This window comes from Enhydra lutris, unplaced genomic scaffold (genome assembly GCF_002288905.1).
Source record: "Enhydra lutris kenyoni isolate GAN:26980312 unplaced genomic scaffold, ASM228890v2 scaffoldscaffold2, whole genome shotgun sequence".
Taxonomy (NCBI): domain Eukaryota; kingdom Metazoa; phylum Chordata; class Mammalia; order Carnivora; family Mustelidae; genus Enhydra; species Enhydra lutris.
In genome coordinates this window covers 16435402-16443210 of record NW_019154086.1, presented here as the reverse complement: position 1 = coordinate 16443210, position 7809 = coordinate 16435402, and the positions used below count along the sequence as shown (strand labels likewise).

General features: G+C 33.9%; 1 protein-coding gene across 1 annotated transcript in view; it reads left to right on the top strand.

Moving 5' to 3' along the window:
- Positions 1 to 6619: 6619 nt before the first annotated feature.
- LOC111148153 (N-acetylated alpha-linked acidic dipeptidase like 2) overlaps positions 6620 to 7809 on the top strand; it is a 1315835-nt gene continuing 1314645 nt past the window's right edge. Inside the window, exon 1 of the mRNA XM_022504603.1 lies at positions 6620 to 6677. The gene's annotated coding sequence lies outside the window, so the exon portion shown is untranslated. The remainder of the gene's footprint in view (positions 6678 to 7809) is intronic.

Genomic DNA, 7809 nt, shown 5'->3' with positions numbered 1-7809 from the left:
TTATAACTTTTCTGTAGGAAACAATAGAGAAGTAAGTCTTAGTAGGCTGAGTTTTTTTTGTTTTTTTGTTTTTTTGTTTTTTTAAGATTTTACTTATTTATTTGACAGAGATCACAAGTAGGCAGAGAGGCAGGCAGAGAGAGAGGGGGAAGCAGGCTCCCCGCAGAGCAGAGAGCCCAATGCGGGGCTCAATCCCAGGACCCTGAGATCATGACCTGAGCCAAAGGCAGAGGCTTTAACCCACTGAGCCACCCAGGGGCCCCTTGGTAGTCTGAGTTTTTAAATAGCTAGTGTGTACTAGTTGTATTTTATAACATTGATATTTTTATTAGCAGCTTATCCCTGGAATAATTGAGAACTATAGTATAATTACTAACATTTTCTGTTCAGAAGTTGAGTGTATTGTGATTAAAGGTGGATTGAAAGGAAGAAGTTTTCATGATGCTTAAGGATACTTGTACTTGATTAATAATAATTTTGTTCTGTTCTACTTTCTGATGTAGCGAAATATCTGGATTTCTAGGAAAGAGGTAGAAAATTGGGGCACATGTGAGTGATACAAAAACGTCTTTTATTTTTATCTTTTTAAGTACATAAGCTTTTAATTGTCAAAATTTGATGTGTGGACTTGTCAAAGTTATTTCGGTTGCCAAGGAAATTCGACAACAGGAAGAGTTTTATCTATTGGTGGCTTCTAAGGAATCTGTCCTACTGGTGGGAGGAATTTGTTTGGTTAATATAAAACAATAGCCAATGAAAACATCCATTAGGTTTTTAAAAAAAATTATACTTAAATATAAGTGTTTCTGATGCTCTGGGATTTCAGGGTGTATCTGTGAAAATTCTAACTGATCTCAGTTCTTTTCTTGCTTTCTATTTCATATTGAAAATGGGATCCATCACTTCTTAAAATAATGAATTAACTAGGGATTGTCAAGCTACTTTCCCCAGCCCACATCTGGCCCTCCAGCTGTTCTCATAAAGTTTTGTTGGAACACACACAGCCATCCTCTTACATATTGTCTATGGCTTTTTCACACTGGAGCAGCAAAGCTGAATAGTTGCAACAGAGAAGGCCAGCGAAGCCAAAAATATTTACTGTCTGAACATTTGCAAAAAAAAGTCTGCTAATCTGTAAAGTAGGCAGATTTAAATACACCCATGAGAGTTTATTTCAACTTGAAGTTTCATACTTTCTCAGTGGGGAAGATTACCTGTCCTCACTAGACTTTACTAAAAGCATCAGCTGTGTTGACTGAAAATGTGTGTTGTTTCATTTGTTATTCTTTTCCTTTCATTTATATTTTAAATTCCTTTAGCATGTTTAGCATTGTAGGAATATCTTTATAGAAGATAAAATATTACAAACATAGGAAATAGGAAATGTGGCTATTAATATATTGAATGGGACAATTGATTCATCTCTTATATGATCACATTATTTTGTGAAACTATTAACTGATTTGTTGAAGCAATTTACTGAGGTTAAGCACGTTGACTTAGATAATTTTTGTGACTTGAAAAGAAGTAAATTTATGAAAAGAATAAAATTATGAGTATTAAGAAGCAATGAAACAAACAAGCTATCATGAACGTCATCTAGTTAGTTCCCAATAGCATCATTAAAAATAAAGCTATTGATGTTTGTGCTTATTTGGCCTTATGTTTGTATGCTGGGTTGCTTTTTTCTCAGAATTCATCACAATTTTCATCACATACTATTTCACTTTTGCTCATTTAGTTCTAGCGTTTTTAGCCACAATTTCTGTGACTCTTTGCATAGTTTTTGGATTCTTTTAGTTCTGTCTTAGTTTGGAGACCAGATGTGAGATCAGAACTCAAACAGAGCTCTCATCAGTGCCTAAGTGATAGTGGGATTACCCTCTAACCCTGCAATCTTGTGAAGAGGCATTGTGCATCATCATTATAATCAGCAAATAAAACCCTTATGAAGGCCACTTCCCTAAAGTCTCCTTTCTCTTTTTAAATGTAAATTTGAATAAACACTGGGAGTGGAATTTACTAGAAGCAGAATCTGATGAGAGTTAGTCCTCTGTAAGGATTTCAGAACTTCTTCTAGTTCATTTGTAGGTAAGTATAGTTTATCTGCTCTGGGGAGATGGTGCTGATTATTTAAAAATCAGAGATGAAAGAAGAAACCCCAAAGCAAGGTGATTTATTTACTTTTTGGTAAACTTGATTCTGTTTTGTAACCTTTGAAACATGGATTTTATGAGAGATAGTATTAAAATTTATACTCCCTCTAGAGTGTGTTATTAATCATTATTGCTCTGCTGGGCCTCAGGATTACCTGTCTGCATTGTAATGCAGCTTTCCTTAATATTTACAATTGAAATACCAATGGTTCTTAAGACATCTCATATATTTCTATGAATGAAATGGGATTCACAAGAAATAAGGGCTTGCCTCCAGAAATAAACTACAAAATATTAAATTCCTCTTACAACATTTGTAGAAACTTTTAAACCAATGCTAATTTTATACTTCTGAAATGAAATGTCTGATTCTAATGGTTGTCCTTTAGTGGCCCAAAAAGTAAATGAAATTATTATCTAAGGATAGTTATAATAGAAATAAAAACACTAAACAATATGTACTTGCTCTTCTAGGGCCTCTGCTAAGCAGTAAGTGATCTGGGGATGACCCCAAATCAAACTTGCCCATGAGATTTTTCAGTTCTGCCAAGTTCTTAACACTATTGAGAAGTCAGTCTTATTAAAATTTTCTGTAGGAAAGGACAGTTGGGTATAGAGATTGCCTAAATTTTGAAGTAGTAGGCAAAAATACCTTTTTTTTGGCAGAGCTTTCCCACTTGAATCAAATTCAGTCATTTATTGAGTTCTATTATGATTCAAAGAGTACAGGATAGCATTGTACTTAGGAGCTCATAGAATTGTGAGGGAGACAAAACTATACACTAAGATTTCTCAGACTGTACTGAGGGAAAAATGGCTTGAACACGTTTCACACTGTAATCTATTCTGAGGGAGGGAATGTTCTCAGAATTTCTCCCTTCTTTTTTTCCAGTACTCTTTCCCTTTTTCACTGAACCCACTTAGTTTCACCATTTTTACACTTAATTGGTCCTGCACCAAACTATAACCCCCATTGACTTTTGCAAGAAATTCATCGTATTATACATGCCATGGCAATTATAAATATAAACTTAATTGAAGATTTGGTGGGTTATGTGGGAAGAGATCACATCATGGAGACTTCTATCAGCTCCACTTCCTGTTTTCTGCTGTCTCATCATTTCTGATGGCTCCCCAAAGTTCAAATTCCTAATATGTTGTTTTCTTCTGTCTAGCAAAGACTACCAAGAAGAGTCTGGTTTCCCCCTTCCCCACAAGATTGCTGGTGATTTTTTTCATATTGTTGAATAAATAATACAGAAATTGCAGATGGGATGGAGAGAGGGAGAAGCAACACAAAGGAACTTAGAGATTTTGGAAGCATCCAGATTTAAAATGTCAAACTGAAGCATAGTGATTATAGTATATGTCACTTTAAACCTTCATAGTAGATTTTGGAACAAATCCCTTTTAATCTTGTTCCAACTGTGTGGTTGACAGTAAAGCATCATTCTAAAGTATCCCTAGTATTTTCTGGGTCAGGAAATTACTACTTTAGAAAAAGAGAGGACATTTTGAAACCAAAATTATGATCTGGACATTTAATAATAAGATGTACTACATTCAAAAAATACAAGCTAAAAAAAAAGAAAGCTACATATAGAATCAATTAAAAGCAAAAACAGTTATTAGGAAATCATGTGATTGTTGTGGTTGGATATTAAAAAACATTTTTTCTCCACTTTAAACACCATATGTTTGGCAACAATTAAAAAACAGCGAACACATGCACGTATTTATACATATGTGCTGCAGAAAAATATATTTTAATTTTGTACATTGTTTGTGTATAAAAAACTAGAACAAATTAATACTTTTGAAAAAAGTGTTTGACAAGATCTGCTATTAAATTTCTTATATCAGAGCACTGGGTGTGGTGCAAAAACAATGAATTCTGTTACGCTTAAAAGAAATTAAAAAAAATTTCTTATATTACATGTTACACAATTATTTCTTGGTAAAAATAAATGTTATAAAGCTGTTTAAATAAAAGTAAGAATTGTCTAGTTTGTAAGAAAAATTGGGACGTTTTTTACCAGTTGGTTTAGCTCATAAAATATTTCAAAATATAAGCAATGAAAGAAATTTTTTACCTAAACAGGCTTGGGATATGCCTCTTTTTGTTTGTTTAATACTGTTTGCGATGCTATGTAAGTTTACAGTGCTTTGATGCTACTTGAATTTGTTTCACATAACAGGTCCAGAAGTGGGACAAGTTAATTCAGCAGCTGAATGACATTATCATAGGCTCTGTTTCTTTCTATCCTTCTGCTCTGCCATCCTCAAGATGTTGGCTTTGTCGTCAGACTAACTTCCTTCATTCCTTCAAGATGACTACATCAGTTCTAAGCATCATATCCATATATAACAGCAGGGAAAAGAACATTTTGTTAGGAGGATGGAAATTTTGCTAGGTCCCAGAACACCTTTCTTTCCGTCTTTGGCTAGATATGGATAATTTTATATGTACCCGTAAATCAATCACTGGCAAAGCAATTAGCAGCATTGTGATTCACTGAGCCTAAATCAGGATTGTGCTGAATCCGGGCATAAGCATCCTCTTCAGAGTTTTTTAGGAAAAAGACACCTAAGGTGAATCAAAGGCTTTGCTTAGCAAAAAAGAGGAAAAATGGGTAAAAAGCTAATAGAGTCTACTGGAGAAACAGTATCCAGCTCTAGGCCAGTGCTTCTAAATCCTGGGTGCACATTAGAATTACCTAGGAAGCTTTTAAAAAATATTTTGTATTAATTGGTCTGGGTTACACATAGATACTAGCATTTAAAAAATGCCCCTGGTGATTTTAATGTATAGCTAAGTTTGGGAACCTGTGCTATAGGCAAACTGAAGATGGAGTAAGGAGACAGAAACTTTCATGAGTCTATGTATACATTGATCTGCTCAAGCCGCTTTTTGGCTTTCTTGAACATTATCTGAAAATTAAACATTGTCCAGCTGGGTAAAATTACCATTCTGAAATCTTAGACCACAGTTAATTTGCCAACCTTAAATGGTGCTCTCTGCCATATTCACTGGCCATATTCCAATAATGTATATGGTTTGGGTACTTAAAGTACCCAGATAGCTTTCCTAGTCAAGCTAATTTTATTTAGGAATGTCAGTCCCATTTTTGTGATGAGAGAACTGAGTTGCCAAGAGGCTATTAGTGGAAGAGGTAGAACTAAAGTTCTTACAATAGTATCCTTATAGCCAGGGTTTCCTCCTATTTAGTGTTGCTACTTATGTTCTTGTATTTGAGAAAGGTATCATTTGTATGATACAATTACATCATAATTATAATAGGTATACCATTTATTGACAACTTACTATGTGTGAGCCAGGAACTGTGCTAAGTGCTTTATCCCTTCCCCAAACATTTGTTAATCATAGCAACAATCACATGCAATAAATATTATTAACTACTTTAGGGATAACAAAATTGGAAATGAAAGCTTGTTACTTCTCCAGTGTCTCTTAATTAGTTCACTTCTTTGGAATCTAGAATTTGAATCCATGATGCCGTGGGTTGCACTGGCATATAAAATGCCAAAATGCATGTTCTTTTTATTTTGCTGTTCACAGAGATTTGATTTTGTACAGCTTCCCAGTTCAGTAAATACCTGTTAGTTGACTAGTAGGTGATAGATGCTGGGTAGCCCTGGATTGGATTGAGTTTTCCCTGCACATTATAATTTACATTTTTTTTTAAGAAGTAAGTATTTTTCCAGTTGCTTTGCAGCTATGCTAAGTACTGTGCATATGATCAAAGAACCATTGAATGGATAAATGAAATGGAATCTTTAGACTACTTAGTTTAGAGTTGCTCAAATTATAAGGACTAGTGAAACTACTTTGCTGATAATTTCCTTTCTCTTAAGAACTTAAAATATTAAAATTACAGACTTTTAAGATGTAGCTTAAATGGCACTCCCTAATATCGTCAAACATTTTGAGTTATTGGAGAGTGTACCTTGACTTGTTCAGTCATACTCCATATTGCTGTTTTTAATAAAAACAATACTCTTTTAATAAAAAGACATAATTGGTCTGTATGGCTGACATTTATTTAGATGCTTCCTTTGCAATTTTTTTTTTTCCTAATTGAAAGATAGAGGAGAATAAACTTGGCAGTAGCTATTAAGAACTGGGCTGGTTTAGTTTTTCATAGAGATAACATTTTCCAAATTACTGAATTATGATACTGAAAATGAAGGGCAAGCTCCTTGTTGGGGGAAAGTGTTAGAGTAGCCCTAATGCAGAATCTCATTAAAGCAACTGTCAGGATTCCTCTATTTTACCATCGTCTCCCCTATTCTATAAGAAGCAACTGTCGTTTTGAGTGAGTGTACTGCCAAAGAGGCATTTACAAATAAATGAAAAATGTCACAATTGATTTCACTCCTTCCAGAATACTGTATGTCAGCTTTGTCACAGACTGTCTTTGTTATTCTCTGTTTTAGATCTCCCAGCTGGACACTGGAAATAACTTTTGATGGTTTAGGTCTTCACTCATTTGACCCCAGGTAAGCCCTCTATTGGTGACCTTTTACAAATATTAGTAAAACTGTTTGAACAGTTAGAGAATATAAAAACCTCTCCCCCTCTTTCTCTCTGTAACTGCTGTTTTTGTCAAAAAGTATTCAGATGTCAATATCGTTTACTTACACTTTTGAACACTGCAGAGAATTATTCCATGCATTACAAAGCACTGTAAAATTATGCAAATATATTTCACATTCTCTTCTTCAGTACAATGGTTTGTTGTTATCATGCTTATCTAATAATAATGCTAATAACCAGATTACTTTTAAAGAAGATATATGGTTATGCATTTCCCATATTTTGAAATAGATGTCTAGATTTTTATATTATCTTGGATACATATGTCCTTCATATGATTTTTATATAACATTATTGATATACATTCATTATTGTCATCACCATAAAACAGTCCACTGGCACTACTGCCATATGCTAACCTCACTGAGGTCTTATTCTGAGCCACATACTGTGCTAAGCAATTATACAAATTATCTTATATAAATGTATCAGTGGTACTTGAATCCTAAGTTAATATGGATTTGGAAAAAAAAAAACAACTAATTAGGAATTGCTAGCAGCATTTTTTATTATGGATATTAAATTAAAGGAAAGTAAATCTTCATATAATTATACTTTAAGAGATTTTAATCAGTATAATTTGTTATAGATTGTGCCGTCATTTGAGATTATTTAGCTTTCTACTTGAAAGGTCATGGAATGGACCAATTAGTAATATTCTGTTTCTCTTGGAAAATAGAAGTTGAAGTAATCATTCATTTAACAAATATTTATCGAACACCTATTATGTGCCCTTTACATTGAAGACATGATGGTGAAGAATATGTATGTAATTCTCAAGACCTTAAGAGGTAGTAGCTATCAAAAAATAGACAGGTACAATGTAGTGTGATGAATGAAAACAATAGGGAAAAGCATGAAGTACAGTAGGAGAAATGAAGTGAACATCTAAGCCTGACTAGGGCTGAATTTTCAGGGAGTGATGTGGCAGTAGAAGGTGGAGGAGTTTTACATTTTAGTTGCAGGGCAGTTGTGATGTCTGAAGTATAGTGTTTAAGATAGGGAGCTATGTCTGAAGAATTAAGGAAGAGGCAG